Source organism: Helicoverpa zea, chromosome 11 (assembly GCF_022581195.2).
Source record: "Helicoverpa zea isolate HzStark_Cry1AcR chromosome 11, ilHelZeax1.1, whole genome shotgun sequence".
Taxonomy (NCBI): Eukaryota; Metazoa; Arthropoda; class Insecta; order Lepidoptera; family Noctuidae; genus Helicoverpa; species Helicoverpa zea.
In genome coordinates, this window is record NC_061462.1 from 8180201 (window position 1) to 8202206 (window position 22006).

Sequence of the window (22006 nt, forward strand, 5' to 3'; positions counted from 1 at the left end):
ATAAGTGGTAGCTACTTACCTAATTGCTTTAACACATAATGATTATGATTGGTCAGCGGGGGTTTTACAGTTAGTCTTTATGTACCTGTCGGTATATAAACGCTTATATCAATATCGTATTTTGTTTACTGACGTATTGATTATTGAAAGCCTTAGGCGGTCGATAAATTATATGCGCTTGGACCTCTGTGCCGTAGTTGGAGAAGTTATTATTTAATTGGTTACAAAGAATAGGTTGCATTTCATGTTAATGAAAGTGGAATGTAATTAATAATACTTAAATAGTTTGGTACATATTTTGTTAAACAAATATTTTTATTACTTAAAAAAATAAATTTACTCTTATAAAGAACCACTCAATAGCCGGGTATATTCTCACAAAAGTGTACGCACAATAAATTAGAAACATCGTAAATTCAGTAAGGCGTTTTAATTGAAATCCCGGCACTTAATTGAGTGGCTAGTGGTTCTGCGCATGCGTTCCCAGCTGATTTATACCAATCGTACGTATTTATCGAGCCGTTCACGTTTGCACTTACACCTGCATTCATCATCTGCCTAGCCTCTTCCATTGGAGCCGGCTTCCAGTCTAACCAGTGTATTACAAGGAGCGACTGTCAATCTGACCTCCTCAACCCAGTTAACCGGACATACTACCAATACCCCTTGGTAAGACTGCTTGTCAGATTTTCTGGCTTCTGACTACCCGTAATGACTGGCAAAGTGAGTGCTCAAATGACAGCCGAGACCTACTGTTGTGCTTTCCAAAACTCGGATGAACTGGATATGACAATATGGTCACCCATCCACGCACCGAAAGCGCCAAGCGTTGCTTAACTTTATGACCGATCGATCCGCACGGCTTTGACTTAGCCACCAGCTTTACCTGCATTCCTAGCATGTAAATAGGGGATGAATTAGTACGCAAGGGGTGGCGAATAAAATTAGCTGTAACCTCTAGTTTCCTGCATTTGCATACTATGCAGCTAAACTGCTAATAAGATTGGTCCTTTTGGTACTGAGTTAAGAGTTTCTAGAAATGGTCCGTGGCAATCCACATCGTAAGTCTCGTATAATTTGGTTTTACTTTTATAGGCAAAAATAATAAGAAGTTTTCTAAAACTTTAAGACAATAAAACAGCTTCATTTTGTAATTTGTTTAAACGTTTCAACACTTATTCAAAGTTTTTCCAAGGCACTTAAATAGTGTCTACGATTTAATCCCAAAATAATTGTTCAATCGACCTTCCGTGTAATCAATTTCTATCGTAATAACAGGTATGTGTTGTTCAATCCTAAAGATTAATATTAAAACCAACTCAACCTAATTTATTCTTGTTTATTTTTTAATTATATTCTAAATTAAATGTTTAGCTTAATGGCTTCATTTGTTGTTACCAATGGCCTTACTCGTATTTATAAAATATTCGAATATATAAATTCATTATGGCATTGAAAACTTTTAAAGAAACAGAATCATAAATCTCCATTTTACTATCTCTCCATTCTACATTTGAATAGATATAGAAATTCTTTAAAATCATCGCGTATTAATTACACGAAGATCTAGAATCTAGTGCTTTATTTCCACACTAAAAAAACCATAGTCATGCCATATAGGTAATATGTATAAAACAATGTCTGCCAATTTAAATAATTCACACATCAATTAAAGCCGTATATCTCTCGACATTTAGATAAAAGTCTTAATTGGATATTTATGCATGTTTCTTCAGAGCCTAGGTGTAGAATACGTAGATATGGCGATACCTACATATTTCTAGAGGTAAAAAACTGTATCAAAATGTAGTGACAGAGGGCGTTGGGAGTAAATAACCGGGGAAGGGTTGAACCCCTCAAGTTTTTCCTTAGCCGGGGTCTCCGCGACCCCCATCAGTCTCCTCCAGAGATACGCTAATTTATTTTTATCCGAGTTTCTTTATTGCGCTCGAGATTCGTGCCTCGTGGTATTGTTTAAGGGTCTGATTAAAGTTGGGGGCGTTTGTACCGGTTTTTCATTATTTAATAGTGTTATTGTGCTCTTAGATTAGATAATTGTCTTTTGTTAATGCGATTCCCTACATTCTTAATTTGAATGCATATAACATTTTGTTCGAAAATGAAAAAAAAAGACTATTAAAATTTAACAGTCGTATTGGAATGCCGTCTGTGCAACCTGTCAACAAAATGAATACGTTCTTATTGGTACCTACTTATATAACGATAATCCAATACCTATATTAGAAGCTACTTTATATTCAAAAGTTTATGTTTATTTGCATAATTATTCAAATTCTTCACTACAATCAGGAAAACTACGGTAAATTTGAAGCTAGCTGCATGGAAGACGTGACAATGTTAATGAAACGAATAACGGGATCGCATGCTCATGATAACCCTTGCATAGGGCTGCCATTAAAATTCTAGATAGGGATGAAATAAGGGAAAAGTATGCCTATGGCGTTAAAAATCTACGATGATGCATTCTTGTTGGAAATAACTCCCTAACTGTGTCTCCAATCAGATATTTTATCAAACTTAGCAATAAGTAGGTACATATTAGGATTAAATTTTACCATTGTTCTGAAAGGAATGTTTATTTTCGGTAACCACTGAAGCGTGTAAACTTTGGTTCAATGAAGTTATAAAAGGGGGATTGCTTCTAAGTGATAGATACCGTCCCGGAAATCTTAACCATTCAACCGTTTCCTTGGACACAGTTAAGTTATTAAGTTACCTTCAGTTTCGTTGAATATTAAATTACAGTCGACAATCTACTAAAAAATAAATTCAGGCATATAAATTAAGTGAATCCCAAAGGGAAAATCGGCCCAAATAAAATTTATGACAGTTAAAAATGATATGTTTTCTTGTTTTGGACCTCTTTTGGGTAACATTGTTTTTGCGACCGCCAACCCTGTCATTACTAGGGGTAACCATTTATTTGAGAGCCCTAACATATCGCTAGAACACTCTTGAAGTGCCAATAATATTATGACGCAGGAAATGTGCGGTAGTTCTAACAATAGTGGTCGGATCCGAGTGTGAAACGTACTATTGGTTTGAAAGTCACTGGTCTGATTTGATTCTCACTTATTTTACACGAACTGTATAGATCGCCGAGGCAATGGTCACTTTTGCCTAGAAGTTTAAGTGAATTTATGTAAAGACATTGAACTAGGTATTTAAAACTCATTTTTTTTTTTATATCTTTGTAGTAAAATCAATTTGACGAATATCTAGTATAATCTTATAGCAATCATTTCTGATATGAACGTAGGACTTATAATTATCCTGTAAACATGTACCATGCAACATTTTTGCAACACCAATAAGACTCTTCCATCTAATAAACACACAAAATTCTAACTGAACTAAAAAAAATCGAGTGAGAATCATTCGACTTATCCAAACAAATGGTAGGGCTCAGGAGTACCAACTCAACCAAATAATTGCTATTCTATTCACACTGAGAGGGCGATTTATGCCCGGAATTATTTCCTTGTTGTTTTATTCGGGGATTTGTCACTCACCCCCTCTTTTATAATTACCCTAGATATCGAGTAAGTTTTTAAATCGAATTTATGTTGTTCCAAGGCAACTTTTGGCACGATAGGATTAGTTGTTACTGAATGTAATTATGGGATCCTAGAAAGTTTGTAAAATAACTGTTTGTGCATTATCTGGGCCTAATGCGGTCTTGAGATTTGCCGTTGCGAGTAGTATGTAAACAAAATAAACTAGGTCTTAACTGGGCTGAATGTAACGGGATTATAATAATATAATACAGTAGTCCCTGTTGCCCTCTTGTTGCTTTTCAGTGACAGATTCCCGGGGGCCCAGTAAGTGAGTTGGCGAGTCTCCACCTGCCATTTTAACATGTATTTAATACATTGTCATCGGCAGGTGCCATAGCTCCCGTAGTTTCCCCATTCCTAGTCCATTAGCATCCCATCACAATAGCCTAAGTAGTTTTCATCTATAGTTAGCAATAGTTTAGCACAGAACCGGGGATTGTCCTTGGGTACATTTCTATAGTGTATACAGGGATAATCGTCGGTTTTGTGTCACCATTTCATTAAAGTTGTCTCAAAAGGGCTTCAGCGTGTTGGCTTCGGCCCCATGTTCGCCTCCCAAAAATCCGGGACTCTATAGTCCCGAGGTCTGGAAGAGACATACATTTATAATACAGTAGTATGTATATTTTCCCAAAAAATATTCATATTCATATTACATAAGTATTACCAATAGGACCAGATTCTGTCCAATTTCAACATAGCTAACATTCAAACTTAGGTATAATATGGAAAATCCAACTAAGTTCACATTCAACATTCTTTTAATATTCCTGTGCTAGGTTTTATTGCAATTACTTATAGAATCAAGGTATTTATTTTATAATTCTTAGCACACCCACCAAATAGGTTTTCAAGAAACTTAAAAAGTTTTGGATTGGATAGTTGTACTTATAGTATTTTAATGTTCATAAGCAGATTTAAAACGTACGTTTTCTTTAATTTGCTTAAAATAAAAACATGAAAATGAAACCCAATTTTCCACAAATTAGTCCTGGCCACAAACAAATGCTACCGCAGCGCCATCTGGCGGTATCACAATACTGATCGCATTTTTCTCTAATGTACGATGTAGCACATACATTTTTTTCAAACAATCCGCTAGCTTATTTATCTTTTATTATGAATCCATATTAATCTGTGAGTTTCTTAACCACTTTCTAATTCCTCAAAATATGTTTTGAGTCTTAACTACGATTCAGTTGACTCGTGTTCTAAGAAGTTCCGCCGTTCGCCGCTAGATGGCTTGCGTTTTAGTTGTGAACATGTCGCCACTTGCTCGCGGCCGTTCAGTGTATTAAACTGGAGGAGCGAGGGAAAATCTGCCGGCGGGACACGAGCGGATGTTTATGATGCAATTTACAGTTCGTATATTGCCAGGCACTTCATATAACACGACAATACACTTCTGAATTCTCTTTCAAGTTGTTTGGGTTCTTGAAACCTGCACTATGAACATTCTTTCTCAGTACGTTTATTATAAACTACCTGTCCAGGTTTTGTGTTATAGTAGCACGTGGCTAAGCTATTATTATTTAATTTTATTCTATTCAAAACTAGTTTTAAGAGTTTAATATTGCATTTTCGCAGCAATTTATATGACTAAATATGTACTAAAGTATGCCTCAAAAAGTTTAATTTGATACAAAACAAACCGTCAGCCATTCCATTATGTATGCGTGATAACATGATAGACATAATGTTTACAATTTACAATCACTATTTTACTATCCCGTAATGTTCGTATATGAAACAAATAAATAATAAAGCATATAATAATATGAAACATACGGCAATGTAATTCGTCCGCAGTGCTACACTAGCGGCATCAATCGAAGCCATAAAACATCAACTTTACGACGTGACGACCTCAAATGGCTCATAAAAAGCTTCGCGAGCTCACTCACAGATGGCAGCACGGTCGTTGAGCGATGAGCGCCATCTACAAGCGGCAAGTTGAGTTATAAGACGCTAACTTCGAGGACCTGAGGTTATGGTTTTATTGGGTTATAAAAGTTACGAGTTACGACGTTCGGCCGTCGAATATGGAGATATCGGAGGGCGAATGGGCGTGTAAGACAAGAGAACGACTTTTATTGTTTGTAAATTGGCTGTAAAATTATGAGTTCGCTCGTATTGTGCGTAATCACGGCGATCAGCTGTTATTTTATGGGATAAATCACTTTATTACCGCAAGTGGTGGTTTATGAGGGTAAAAAGCTTCATTCAAATGGGCGTCAGGTTGTCTACCGCGTCGATGTGCTAATGTACATATTAACTAATGCTTTTATAGCTTCACTAGAAAATTTATGAGTTTCACTCTTTGAATAACTTTGAAATATTAGTACCGACATATAATTGAATTTTTATGATTTCATTTATAGTCATTTTATTTGATCTTTAATTCATTTTTAGTTTTTCCGGTATTCAAGGTTATGCCGAGTTGAATGAAGTTATTCTTGTATTTTTTGTAAAACAGCTGTGTTTAATTTAAATCAATGCTCGGTTGCCTGATTTATTTTAATTGGATTCGTATTCTTTTATCGGGTTTTATTTTTATTTAATTTATAAAGCTTCATTTTTGAGACAACAAGCAACCGGTATTTTCTCCTGTGAATTATTCATAAACATAAGCTTAATACTCAGGTTCAAGTTCACCGATTTGATTGTTAATACTCAGGTTCAAGTTCACCGAATTGATGTTAATAGATAGATAACTTTCATTTTCGTGTTCTTCAACGCATTATTGTTAAGCATATAAAAGGATTCTCTCTCTAATAATCTCTAAAAATCTTTACATCGATTACCAATACACATCCGCTATTCGACAATAGATGGCGCCACTTAATATTAAGTAAAAGATTTGTTATGGCAGTTACATCATGACATTGACGGGTAATAATTTCTAGTACCAAATCTTAAGATCTAGGTAAACGAAATGATTAAGATGTGACAGTTCTAACATTCACGCATGTACATAAAGGATAATAATTGACTAAAATACCTACTTACACAATTTAGATGACACACATTTTAAAGACTCCTAACCTACCTAATTAGGAACCACTCAATTGTATCTTACTTCTTGCGAATTCATTAAATAAATATAAAGAAAAACTCAAAAACCGATCTTCATATCGTAATTTTTCCCCACTTAAGCGTTTTTATCTCGTCATCCAGTAGCGGTATGTACGAGGACTAATTATTTGTTTTACGACAACTTTACGATTATTCTCATCGTTAACTTGACATTTACGATCAGTTAACACGTCGGCCCGTGATTGTTAGCACGTGGGTGCTCGCCTTATATTTAATATTGTAAACAAACCGCTTTATTAATTGCACGCGCCAGGCAAGGGAGTTTTTTGAAATGTTTTTAATTATTTTTTTTTTGTTGAAATGTCGGATTTTGTTTCGATTCTGACTTTAAAATGTATGTAATTACTTATCATAAAGCTAAAAATAAACTGAAATTTATTTTTAAATAAGTTTACACGTGCACGTGTATTTAAGTAGTATATATTTTCTAAGTACGTAATAAGAATTAATGCATCTATCATTCCGAAATTCCATATTACTTACCTACTAGGCAAATTGGTAAAGTACGGGCTGTTAAAAAACACATTGACAACAGATTTCTAATTTACTTTTAATGGAAAATACAATACAAGACCCAAGTGAATTGAGCTAGCCAGTTAATAAAAGAAGGGAGAGAACAAGACAAAAAATAAATCAAGACAGAGAAAGAAATACTGAAGGAGAGACGTAATTTATGAGATGCACATTTGGGCTGAACAACTCCAAATAAAAAGTTATTTCCCGGTATGGTTATGATATTAATGTTTTGCTTTATTTTGTTTTTAAATAGCCTTGAGTAAGGCGCACTCTAATTGAGCAATCTTTTTCATTTTATGTTCAACAGACATTCTGAAAACTAGTTCGTAGAGCCATTTTTAACATAAGAATAATGAAACTTCAGACGATAAATCTTAAATCCCAATTCAGTGATAAAATAAAATATTTAACGTTAAAAAAGTCTCGAGCCTCAAATAAAAATTAAACCTAAAATATGTAACGAACAAGAAATTAAAAATAAGAATAATGTAGACATGTTTTTCGCGACCGTACCGCCTATCGCTATGAGTAAGTTATGGCCGCTGTAGGGTGAGTTACACCCTGCTTAGGTCACGTGGCCCGAGAGGGATGCCACCACCAAAAATTCACAGGGGAAAAAAGGACAAAACAAGTTGGGGCGGCAAGTTATCTTCGTTTCATTCAACTCACACTCGCGCCGCCCGAACGTCCGTATAGATCAATAAAACTACTTTATCTCTTTTTGGCACATCCCCATCCCGTCGGCGACTTCCTAGAACGATACTTTGCTGTCGTTGCATCAAGCTTTCTCTATTCAAACAAATACACTCATCAAACAAAACTTGTTTTTTTCGCTGTTCTCTTGTTTTGTTTTCTTAATTTCAAAAGTCGATTGTCATCTTTTCAGAAAAAAATGTGAAAGCAAGCGAGACGAATTTTAAAAAAGGAACACTAAATTCAAAAACAGAACGTTTTGTGTACGCTCTTTTGTTCTTTTTTTTCTAAAAAAAAGGAATCCCGCTAACGCAATTGTCGCCCGTTTTTTACGCGGTGAGGTCGCGTAAGAACGTTTTATCCGTGTTTACAAAGGTAATGGCCATAAAATATTATTACCGGGCTATTAGGAGCGAGCCACAGGTAGGTCCGGGTGGCAGTCGCTAGTTCATTGCCGTTGCGATAGCGCACCGGTAGTTGTAAGTAATTGAAGCTGTTAATTTGTCGTTAAAGTGCTCTTGTGCCTTGTTTGAGCGGCCACGACGTGATTTACGTGGGTTAGTCGGCTTTTTGTTTTAATACTTTTTATCTGACCTACAGCAACCTATTTGTTACGACACTCTACTATAATGTTTTGTATCTTTCTTTTAAACAGAGTTTTAATCTGAAGTGAAACCTTTTTCATTTCGAAAAGTCCATAAATATTTTCCTTGGATACTTACCGTTTGGAGGAGCGGTCGTTTGTGGCAGGGCTGTCACATCGGCATATTCCGCGGGCGACTGTCTTCCGGCGACACCTAATAAAGTAATTACTAGGGTAAAGTCGGGTACCTCTCCGCTTTACGCTCCATCGCGTCCTCACTAGGTAGGGGCGACGCCAACGATTCGTGTTCGAATTTAAAATTGAGCAATTTGGAAATGTAATGACAACCTTATTGGTCGTTGTAGAAGAAGTAGGGCATGAATGAAACTCCAGTAATTGTTTCCATTCTTTATTATAAATCGTAGACAAAAATATAGAGGAATAAACTAAAACATTTGCAAATTAAATATCACCCAAATACTTTTTCCAAACTTGCTAATAGTTTTAATTTGTAATTTGAAACTGTGTCTAAATAACCTAACACGAATCATCGACACTTTATCACCTACATAAAAGTCCAAGCTTCACAGACTACTTACAGTTGCTTGGAATAGGAAAACGAATAAATAAAAGGCAAAAAGACAAACATACGGAAAAGCAAAAAAGTTTTAATCCACTAAACAGCTTGTCACAACTTACGAACAAGACGGAAGAAATTCATTCATTCGTAGAAGCAGAAAGAAATGTGATGAAGGAACCATGATCGTCTTTATACCTTGTTACTACTATCCTAATACAATAAAATCGTTCTTGTATAAACCGATGGTGCTTTTGGGGCTATCTACAAGTTCTCCCCACTTCCCTCTATCGGAATAACTTACGCAGTTTTATGTATGGGGATGTTACCAGTTTTGTCACGAATAGTGATTTTTGGGATTGTTAGGGGATCTTAAATACGGTTTTCTTGTATCACTTATCTTTGCTATCGGTTTATCAGTTCCATAGATATCGACAAGAGAGAATATTATTTAACAGATCTAAGTATACATACTGAATAGTTATATTTCAGTCTATTTAGGCGTACCTAGTTCAATAAAATATAGGCTTGTTTGTAACTTACTTTATTATACATACTTTGTTTCTTGCACAATTAAATATTTAATAACCAACTTATGACATTTTAAAATTAAATATTTGTGCGTTCCGGAGGACATCCATTAAGTATGATTCATTGCTTCATTTAAGAACAGAACATATTTGTGTCGCCCATGTGTCTTAAATATGTCATCACTAACCATTGGAGCTTTTGGGAGGTAGATTACATAATGTTCCCTATATTTTTCATTAAAGAAACAAATTAATAGTTGAGGGAATTTAAAGTTTATCATCATCCTCCTGCTTTCAAACCAATTTTATTTGGGGTGGGCGGAGCATATCCTTCCATACTTTTCTATCTGCCGTCATCTCACAAGTAAAATTCTTTCTTACCATATCTACTTTCACACAATCCATCCATCGTTTCTTTGGTCTTCCTCTTCCACTATATCCAATTTTAAGTTTATATCGGTACAAAATTTTAAAATATGAACTTGAAGATATTTGAGCGCTCCTAAGGCAGATACAGTATTGCGCTCATACTTATATTGTCCGTATCAAACAAAAGTTTGGTCACGCTTAATGCCTTTACGACTGTCGGGGGTGACATAAAGAAAATGAAAAACATTTTGTATTATTCTTGTAGCGTTGTTACCCGCGTAACTTCAGCTACCCTCCTAGGTACGTCGCACACTCGCGGTATAAGTACACCTGCGTTTGTCGAGGAAATAATGGATTTAGAACTCGATTATATTGGGTGGTTTCGTATAGTCACATTTATTAGGTTTAAATTAACAACAATCAATTGATAAACATGAATAAAAACATTTTGTTGTCATAGATAGATGGATGAATATTTGATCAAGTCCCCATGTTTGTACAATGAGGCTACATAATATATCTTTTGATAAAAAACTTATATACCGTTGCAACTACTTCTATTTTCTTATACAGTGCACAATCAAAGACTGGAAATTATCAAAGACTAGCTTCCGCCAGCGGCTTCGCCCGCGTGGTGTGTTGATAAAAAGTAGCCTATGTGTTAATCCAGGGTATCACCTATCTACATACCAAATTTCAATCAAATCGGTCCAGCCGTTTTTGCGTGATTGAATAACAAACATACATCCATACATTCTCACAAACTTTCACATTTATAATATAAGTAGGATAAGTAGGATTCTATTACTTACGTCAAAATTTCAGTCATCGTAACTTGAAAAAAATAAAAATACCAGATACGGTCACTTTATAAATCACTCGACTTCGAATGCGTATAAATTATATTTAAAAAATCGTATTAATCGTATTATTTCGATTTATTTTTAAAATAAATCGTGATGTGTTAGCAAGCCTTAGCTCTTCCCTCCGTATCCAACAGTTTTTGCTTAGACAAATATCCACAGAAACTAGTTACGTGTCCCGACTTGTTTATGTCGACTTTTTAATATTTATTGCCTAATACTTATCTAAAAGTTGTAAGGTATGTAGAATTCTTGATGAATTAATTACAGTTTGAAGATGGCTAGTTAGCATACTGTTAGAACCACCTCAAATTGTATTTCTAAAATTGAGACAGTTTTAGTTCATTTGCATTAACATTCATATAATTAATTAAAGTTCACATAAACACAGAATAAGAAACTTACAAAACAAAAACATTTTTAATTTACATCACATTCATACCTGAAAAACATAAAACATATTAAAAAAAATAAAACCCCACAGAATCCCGGTACAAACAAGTGCGTCATTGAGCTATCAAGAAAACACAAAACGCTACAAATACAAATACAATGTAAATCAGTTACGAACGAAGCGGAAAAGCTCCGCTGCTGAATAAAATTCCTTCAGTGTTAGTATAATTTCGTAACATAGCCGGGACGAGCTATAAACTTGTCAACTCCAACTATTTCTGGGCTGTTTGTTTTGTTTTTGACAAATCGTGTGCCGACGCCATCTTGGTTGCATAGCTGACGGGATACCGCCTTCGAATTAGACTTTCAGGGACTTCTGAATATCTAATTACCTAACGAAGAAGTACTAAGTAACTAATTGCAATTATGATGGATCAGTTTGTCGGTCATTTTTTCAGGAATTGTAATAAATAGGTGCTAGAAACTGACGTCAAGAGACGAGACGATTTTATGTGATGACGTATGGAACTTAATTACAATTTATTTAATTGAAAACGACGAAATTAATGAATTGATTTCCTTTATCTTATTAATTTGCATTACTTTAATGACCATGAGACACATTAATGTAATCAAAAGGAAGAAATAAAACAGAGTAACGCAAAAACTTAACCGTAATAATTCGAGAAAAATAGTGCCGAAATATATTAAATTCAACTCACTCAAACTGTCGAAAAACATTAAAATTTATATGCACTTACTCACAGGAACTCGATAACTCTCCAATGATATATAGACGGTGTTCATAATGAAAGGGAGACATTTATAATGTAATATTTACCCAAAAATACTGGTGATAAATTAAAAAGTGTGGGCTGAATTGCGAAATGGAATAACATCAGAACCTTCATTCATATAGATTTGATAACGGAACCACAGAAATAGCTTCAAAGGAATGCTAAAAATATTTGTGTTGTAAAATATAGCATTTTGTTTCTTTAACGAGTGATATATTTTTGTGAAGTTAAAATAACAAGCAGGAAGATTAAATTTGTTAATAAATTGTTTGAATCGTGGTTTTAGATGATGACAGTTTGGTGAATAGATTTAGTGTTGAAAGACATCCTAGGTACGATAGATTTGCTTCTAATTGCCTACTACGCTCCAGAGGTAAGGCTGTCTTGATTTCAATTTTTTTTTTCAATTTCTGATTAATAGTTTCTAAGAAATATTCAACGACTAAGCACAGTACCCTAGACCGCAAAATTAAGTAGACATGATTAGTCAAATATTCTATAAGACATAAATAATCCGATATTGTCTACATTTAAGTAGTTCCACCTCCAAAACTAACTAGGTTTTACCAAGTATAAAACATAATTCATAAATATTATATATCGCGGTCACATAACTCAGCTCGCGTCCCGGGTTCGCTCGTAATTCGTCGTGTGTGGCTCGCGACTCTTCTCCGTAGCGCCTTACACAATATCGCTTTAGAACCCGATAGATGACAAACAAAAATGAAATCTATTTTCCAAGAAAATGGGTGCTGAATTCAATGGAGAAAATTGGTACTTAAGACTGTTTAGGAGGCGAAGAAAACTAAAACCTTAGACAAGAGATCTATGATAAACGTGATTTCGGTAACGAGCACCGTCACTCTTGATGAATGGTCATGATTCTTATTTTTCCGAGTAAAAGGAAGAAAAAACGAAAGTGTGAAGGGAGGGCCTCACTAAATAATATTGTGAAAAATAGTTTATTGTTAGATCTCGTGATTAGATGTAATAAAGGACGGACGGGATGTAATCTTTTCGAGGGAAAATTGTTTTCATCCATTGCCCGTTTGTTGTGGAAGAAGGATTATAATTTGCCGATGTTCCAGCAGAGGGCGCCATAATTCATTTTTATGGTAAACATATATGTTTATGCACTTATATGAATGGATTCACGCTGGTCGACAAATTAACGTTTAATTGAGAGTGACACTTAATCGAATTCTGACAGTATTTTCTAAACACGTTTAGCTATAAGCAAGCTAACAAATGGTTCACAGTAGAACCCGTAAATCTTGAACGAAAACTTCTGAAATAAATCACCGGGACGGATATGCTTACAAATTGAAGTTAACTATGATAAATACTTTAGTAGATATAAGCAGAATACAAACTCAATTAAGTTTTCCTATTATTTCCACAAATAAATGATACATTTTCCATGACCGTCTTAAAATAAAAAACTTGTTGTTATAATACTGATAGTCCAAGTTTATTTCGAACCGAAACAAATTATACGATTTGGCACCATGACTGACACCCGATTACCCTTTGCTCACCTCACGAATATAAAAGAAGTATTGCTTTATTTATTACAACAAAAGGACGAGTTTAACATCCACATAGGTACTTAATAAACGTCAGATAGTCTACAAAGACGTTCCTTAAAGTGGCGAGGTTTTATTACAAATCATACGGTGATTTATAGTGTGTGTCGTCGACCACTAAGCACTCAGAACTGAAATATGGAGTTTCAATACCATGGGTTTGCACTTAAATAATTTTATTGGGGTTGGAAGCAATATATAAAAAACATTTAAAATAAAGAAATATTTGGTCTTTGTAAGTGGGACCTTTGGCATGTCGTCAACGTATAAAAACGATTGAATATATTTTTTTGTTTAATATTCAGGTTTTTCGTTCCATTAGGCTAGGATTAGTTACTACCTACTTCGAAGACGGTTTATTGTTCCATGGGATTTTCATTGACATATTTTCCACCTTCTCCAAGCCAAGCTTCTCGCCTACTTACCACATCTCACACTCTCTCCATAACAAAGGCAGCTCATAGCCAATACACCAGCACTGCACCGTCTCCGCGATGTTGCCAACTCGATATCATCTTATTTCCTTGGCATCGACGCTGGCGACGGCAACTTGATTTATTCCCCGCTACCAACCTACAAAACTTTACGGATTAAATAGTTTTTTCTCGTTACAATATTTGCCAACTTCTCTGTTTTTTTTTTCTCCAATTTTTGGTCGCGTCTTTAATTTTCATCGTGCGTAGGTTGTCTGCTTGTTTGCTTGGTGTATTTATTTTGCTTTTAAATATTTCGTTCTCCAATGTTTTGTAAATGTATTGTGCGATGCTGTCTACTTACTCAGGCGCGGAAACACAATAAAATCATTGTTTTTGTCACAATACTAATTTGCGCGTGAATGTTGAGGAATTCATTAGGTGCATTCTGTAAACAAAAGAAAATTAAATTAGTAATGCAAGTGTCAATAACGGCGTAACTACAGAGAACCTAAAATAACCATTGCTTGCAACCCTCAAATGCCCGACCTAATGGTGGCACATAACAAACTGTTACAGAAATAAATAGCAAGAAAAAAGAAAGATTAGTCTGAGCACGTCGACCGCATTAGCTGTGCCCAAAAATAAAATTAATATAAATATCGTGTAGTGTGAAAGTTCACGCGGCGACAAACGATTGCGCATACGCCTACTAACGGTCGCCTTTTAAAAACTTCCGTATAATTGGCCGTGTCTTGAGAGAAGAAAATTTATGTGAAAGCCCTACAGGTTAAAATACCGTTGATGTTTTGAATAATGAATTTTAATCCCAAAGCCTTGTAACGCACTGACCGTATTTAGAAATTTGAATAAACATTAGTTTTGTATCAAACCGTTAAAGTCTAAAATAAAAATCGTGTATATCAAATTATACGGATGTTGCCACATCTTGCTTGATGATTTAATTAAAGGAAATTATTAAATCAGAGCCACCATTTTATTAAATTTAAACTGGATACACAAGCAAACGGTTGAAGTAACTTTTTGGTCGTTTTTTTTTCACGCGGTCGTGTCATGTTTTGTGAAATTTACGCCCAGCTTAAAGCGTCCAAAATTTTAGCTTGTGCCGTCCAAAATCCTGATAAATGTCCCGGGTGGGGGGCGGATCGCTCCGGGAAAAAAATACAGTACCCCTTTTTATATTAATATTGCTTGCGAGGCAAATTGTGTTTAGAATCTAATATCATTTACATGTGAGATTTTTAAAATACATTTTTAATATTCAATTACAACAATGCAGAAGTGTGCACACAAAACCAAGCAAGATTTCGTCTTACACTTTCTTCTATCTTTCAACAATCTTGATCATTTTTGGCAACCATACCTACAAAACTGTAAGGATTTTCTAACAGTAGACGATACAGTATCGTACATGGACGATACCCGTCACGAAGGGCCCGCACACGTCGGGTGGGGATGAGGATAAATTGATGGCCACTCGGCGCAGGTACGCGGAGTGGGGTGACCACCTTTCAAAATGGAACCCCGATACACATTTTTGAATTCGAATATAATTGGTTGCTATATTTTTTGGTGTGTCTAACTCTATTACGGCGTCTAGTTTGAAATGAGCGAATTATATTAATTTGGTGTCGAGTGGGCTCAACGTAAAATTAATCATACAAAAAGCTAGAAAAAATAAACTAGGTATTAAAACACTATTTAAGTCAAAATATTTTTCACTAATAGTAAGCAGCATAATGGTAATAACTTTTCTTGTATTCACTCTTGTAAAATGGCTTGCGGTGACATTTTTTAAACCCTTTGTTAAAACCCTTTGTAATCCTTATAGAATTTACATACAAATGTAAAGTATTTTCACATTAATCTTATATGCGTTAACGAATGTAATAAAATCCTTACAGGCTGGGGTGGAATCTGAGACAATTTGCCAGTCTCGCCCCTTCGTAAGCCCACCTATGCGTCTTTCTTATTGCCGCCTAAATCTTGAATATACAACTAAGATTAATCCCGTTGAAAGAAAGGGTGATGCAACCCTTTAGAGGGATGTTTGGCTTAAAAAAGCCAAAGGATTTAACACCATAAAAAATAATATTCGCCCACCGGATCATACATCCTATCGATTGAAAATGGCATATCTAGACATAGCTACGTCTATGCGTAGTCACATAATAAATGTTCATGTATAAATACCACTGTTCCTTAGTGGGATTAAAAATACGGACAGTTCTTAATTCCCTCTTAAAGAAAACATCTGTATCCAAGCCATATAATGACAGCCAGATTAGTAAGAATTCGTCAAAAATGCGTACAACTAAACAGTAGTTCTAAATTGTCGTTAAACCAATGTAAACGTTGTCCTCACGCGTGAAGTTTCATTTCGTGCCTGTTATTGAGGTTTAATTACTTTTTTTATAGCCGTGAGAAATACCTAGGTCGACTTAATAACGGCTTCTAGGTGATAATTGCTTGGTTAATTACCAAACCAGATACGAGTGTGTTCGTTTGTTTTTAAGGTGTTGACTTTATAAAGCGTTTCTATTCAAATGGCGGTTCATTAAATTTGATTGATGTTTTATGGTTAGTTAATTGAGCTACTGAATTGGTTAAGTGCTAACGTGTCATTTACTTCGGGGGCCTGTAGTTTTTCTATATGTTTTCTTAATTTTCGAAGGGGCATCAGAAATTTTACCTAATTATTTTTGGCAAGAAATATACAGAGTAATACTGCAGATTGTTGTGTTGTACACGCACGTATTTCAGCGGTCGATATTCATTATTTCCACGGTAGAATACTCGCAACCCTTATCAAGAGAAGACGCCCGTTTTTTCTCGGTTTTCCCAAATAATTTATTTAGCGGGCCGCCGTCAATTTATCTCTGTGGGAGCTAATTTCGCGTCGGCCCGGTGGTGGCTGGCGCATGCTGTAATTCAACAAATTGCGCGTCCTATTGGATTTATGGGCTCTCGCACTTGACGGAGCGCCCGACGCCCTCCTCCCATTGTTCTTGATGCTGTGTGCATACTGGTCAACATCTCAAAATAGAATAGAAATCGTGTTAGTCGCATTTCGGGTCGTCGCCCGTGGCGGCATCTCGGTCATTCGTTTTAGTTTTGTGACGACTTAGGTTATGTCTGGAAGTTACGTAACGATTCGCAATAAAAACATGTGCTCATTTGGAATTAGTATTTAGTTTGAACATGCCATTGCTTATCAAGACAGCATATTTTTTGCACGACTCGTGTATTTTTCTTTGGTTCCTTTATTGTAATTCTCCCAGTCTGTTTCCACCCTTATCTCTTCTGCAGTAGTAACACATAATCGTATCAATTATTCGGTTCGCGTCCCTCTTCTTTATTACTTTCCTTGACCGGGATGGTAGGTGAACCTTTTTGTACTACTTTGACTTTTTGTTACAATTCCCCGGAGATACGTAGGTGTATTCTTGTTTACAGCGATAAATTACGTTTATACTGATCGTGTGTTTGATCAAATGTTTGCCCTACATTCGGGAACATGATAGCAATTTGTTTTAGTCTCACTATCGTACCTACCTATAAATAAATCATTTTATAACATAAATATTCACTAGATTACCTTTTACACTGTGCTTTGAATTTTTTGAAAATAAGTTGGCATAAAATAATATTTAATTAAAATCCTTTAAAAAATATAAAATAAAATATCGTTGATGTTAAGCAAGGCGAGCTGAACGTTTCTGTTATGTGTTTCTTTCTGCTGACTGCGGATCGCCAGACGTCCTCCCTCTCGCGTTGCCTCGCGAATGGGCCACATCAGCAGCACTGGAAATGTATAGAGCTGTTAGTAAAATAAACACGATTAAATAGCTTAAGAAAAATCATTTAAATAAGGTCTTAGAACATCATATACCTATTTATATATAGGTAGGTATGTAGTTTATAATTATGAAACACTAACGAGTAATATTTGTCCTGAACTGTCGTTATATGTGGAGGGGGTAGCTATACCGTAGTACAGTTTTTGGCAAAAATATGTTGCTGTGATAAGATTAATTTGCTTTTTGATTTGATTTCGGAATAGTAGAATTCTTCCATTGACTCTCTCTATTGTTCCAGTAATCTTGAATGAATCACCTAATCTGTCTTTATTTTAAACTATACTTAAAAGATGTACTAACATCATTTTATTTATTTTACTCTCATACATCGTTTCATATAAATATGAATAACAATAAATCCAATAAAGTGACTTTCATAACATTACGCCGACAGTTATTTAAATAACACACTTAAACTACAACTGTCACACACGCAACCGCTCTGAACATATCCACCGTCTTTGTAAATCAGCATATGCAAAGTGGTATAGCAATAAATCTAGCTGCTCTTGCTCGTTCTCGCATCATGTTACATCTTAATTTCAGAGCCGGCTCGACGGAGCCTGGCTGCCAGAGATACAGCCTTTTATCAAATACGCATTACGCTAGAAATTAACTTTAACTGAAAAAAAAATTCGCCGTTCCGTGAGCGTAAGCGATAAATAATGAAAAGCTGTTAGAATGCTGAGTTTGTTTTAACATGCCCATGGGGCTCGCGCGAAATTATTTGCATTTTAAGTCTGCCCTTGTTTATGAGAACGTATTCCGATCTGATGAAATATCGTCGTGCGCTTTAGATTTTAAATTGTTACCGACTAGTGCCAAGCGTATAAATACAAAATACTGCTGAAAATCGTCACATTTATCTCCTCAGCAATATACTGAAATTATGCTTCCAATTATCCTAAACCAACAGCGACGAAAACGAATTTTTCACACATTGTTTAGCCTAACCCCGCTTAAATTATTTATCTCGAAAACGAAGCTATTTGCATTTTTAATTTTTTATGATTGGCGTTTTAATTAATTTCGCTTTTCCTTTTGTTTCAGGTGGTCGTCGCGTGTAAAGCGTTGTCGATGCTTTGGTAGGTCTTAGGGCCGGTGCTAGATGTAAGTTAGCGCGCTCCATACATACGCAGCTGTAGTGATGTACGCAACGCGATTTTCATATTGTCCCGCACGCCCCGACGCGGTTTGACGTCGCGAGATCAAGATATCAAAATCGATTGTCGAATAAATTTTTACGCCAGCCCACACGAACGCTTAGGCAATCGACTGCCAGAGATTTATTGTCAAAATTTCCCGTTAGTAACGCTTACCGAGCACACTCCGCGTATCACTATTTCACAAATAAAAGAACCAGTCGCGATATCATCGTCGACTATAAATTATATGAGGCTCGGATGAAAAATACGCAATTCGGTCTTCTCTTATTTATCGCTTAGCTTGACTTACATATGAATACATTATGTTAATAAGGCTATATTAAATAGTCACATCGATTAATATTAATCGATTGGCAGCGATATGTTGCGCAAGTGTTGCGGAGTGAGACGTGAGCTCGCAGTATATTCTAGATAGAACCATTAGAAAGCGAACAGTTATTGTCCAGGCGACATGGCGTTAGTTGTGAGGCTGTCGCTATCTGTCGGGGTGATCTGCTATCATGTTCCATCGGGACGGTGGCTGCTCCACGCTAGGAATAGGTCGAGTTCCCGCGTACTGTTCCGTGATATATTGTTCCGCATCTCCCTGTATAAATCTTGAACGCCTGCTGAGGTACACGGGACACGGCCGCCGCGCCGCAACTCCGAGCTTCAAATGGAATTGTGTTTTTATTTATCGTGCGAATCGTGCCCCACTATCGCTCACTTGAAATCGCACTTTATCTGCCAAAACGCGGTGTCGAACCGAGGTGGCTTTTACAGCTCTTTATAGTTACTATTTTTGTTTATATTATTGCGATGCTGTTCTTACGATTAGGTACATACGCTGTATGGATTTATTTCTGATGGAGCGCTTGTCAATAGTTCGTATCAAGATTAATTCATTTCCTTTTAAATTGTTTGGTAGCGAGCTGAAATTGAAAATGCACTAGAGGTGTGAAATACGTCCACTGCGACTACGGGAATATCATCTTTTTCATATTACTAGTTGGTAGGTTTCATAGATGTGATGTGGAGTTTGTAATACTCAATGTTTTGACCATAAACAACGTTATACGAATATCGAATTTGATCTTACTACGTATCAAATTCGTTCTCATTAATCATCGTAGTCCTATGTCGCAGTGTATGTGTCGAAACAAATTATTGTAATGTAAATATTAAGACTTAGATTACGTACTTGTAACCGAAATCTGATGTACAACGTCTGTATACGTCTTGAAACGCATAATAGTGATACATTTACAGACTTACTTACAAACCTTGTATTTTACTGGCGCGACGCATGCGCCATTTGTATACTTACCATAATTTTTATGTATATTTGTGAGATATTTGACTAAATTGAAGACGAACTTTCGTGCCTACCAAGTTTTTCTATTAATGTATTATGTATTTAAACATTTTGGTCCATTGCGTCTCACCAGAAATCCTATACGTAAATACAAAAGCTTTAGTATGAAAAAAAATATTCCATTTATTAGTCGATAGCTTAACTTATTCTTAGAAAAATAGATTACCTATAGTCACTTAAAAATGACATGAATCAAAACTAGTTGTGCCCAGTATACGAATAGCTAATTAAATTTAAGTAATAGATAATGTAATTTATTTTAAGATACAGTAGTGGTAATATTTTTGGATTCCTATAAACATATACGTAATTTTTCTTCTGTATAACTTAGTGACGACACGAGTGATCGTGTGACTAAAATTTGACCAAGATTCTTTCGGCACATTTATTTTTAATTAACGCCCTTCAAAGTGCCAAATTCATTTTTTTTTATTAATCATCGATTCATCTAATTACCTCTTTATAGTTCCTTTTTAACGTAATAATGATTTTATTGTGTTAATTTAAACAACGATTGTATTATCGACGACTTCGCACTACTTACCTGAAAGAATCTTGATTCAAGTTTTATTAATGAACTTTTGTTACATATTGTAAATATTAAATACTTATTTATAAAGCTTCTTAATGAAAAATAGATAACAAACTTGTTGTATACTATCCCACGGAATTCGAAATTCGTACACTTGTTTTAATATTTCACAGATATTTTGCGGCATTTTGAAAATGATAAGTTTACAGTTGATCGAAATCGTTAATTTATTTTAATTCGAAACGTGCTCATGAATGTTATACGTAAATTTTGTCCTTTTACGAAGCATTTGTCATACGTAAATAGGTAGGCCCAATTTTATTGTAATGTAAAATAATTATAATATAGAAATAAAATGAAGAGAAATACTTAAAACTTGAGGGAATCTAGCGTAGAGAATGATTTAAATGTTTGTGTTTCATGATTGTAACTGTGTGAAAAGTTGTGTAATATTATATTACCTATCATTACCTATTATTATGAACGGAACGATATTATAATTTTTTGTACAATATCGGCTATAGTGCGAGATGGATCTGCATTAAATAAAATTCTGTTACTGTACAAGTTGATTTTATTTTTATCACATTTTACCTTAATTAATCTACAATTAAATCGGAATTTAGGGCATAAAAAAATGATTGCGACATATGAAGCAGAAAATGTATCAACTTTTTGCACTTCCATATTTAAATCACTGTTTGGCCAGTTTTTTAAGTTAAAGTTTCAGATGAGTGTGGTTATTGAAAGAAATCATTATTACCATATCATTTGTAGTTCTTGGCTTTGCTCATACCATTTTCATGTAACAGCCTATTTAAAAAGACAGTTTCTCAAAATTTTATCTCCACGAACTTAGTAACGGACCCTTCAGTATCTTCGAAGCCGAATATGAATAATGACAGTTAAAATTCCTTGCTGGTCACTAACCAAACGAGTAACATCTGGTTATTAGCCAATGAAGATGATTTATTACACTTGATATAACGTGAGGTGCGGTATGCTCGTAAATTCATGACTGGTACATTGCCTAGCCTGTTAAGAATCAAACTTCTGATTGGTGAAGGATAGCATTTCTT

At 35.2% G+C, this 22006-nt stretch overlaps 1 protein-coding gene across 1 annotated transcript in view; it reads left to right on the forward strand.

Annotated features, from left to right (window-relative positions):
- Window positions 1–21491, forward strand: part of LOC124634442 (homeotic protein ultrabithorax) — a 130917-nt gene extending 109426 nt beyond the window's left edge. The window contains exon 3 of the mRNA XM_047170024.1: window positions 18926–21491. The gene's annotated coding sequence lies outside the window, so the exon portion shown is untranslated. The remainder of the gene's footprint in view (window positions 1–18925) is intronic.
- The last annotated feature ends 515 nt before the right edge of the window (window positions 21492–22006 follow it).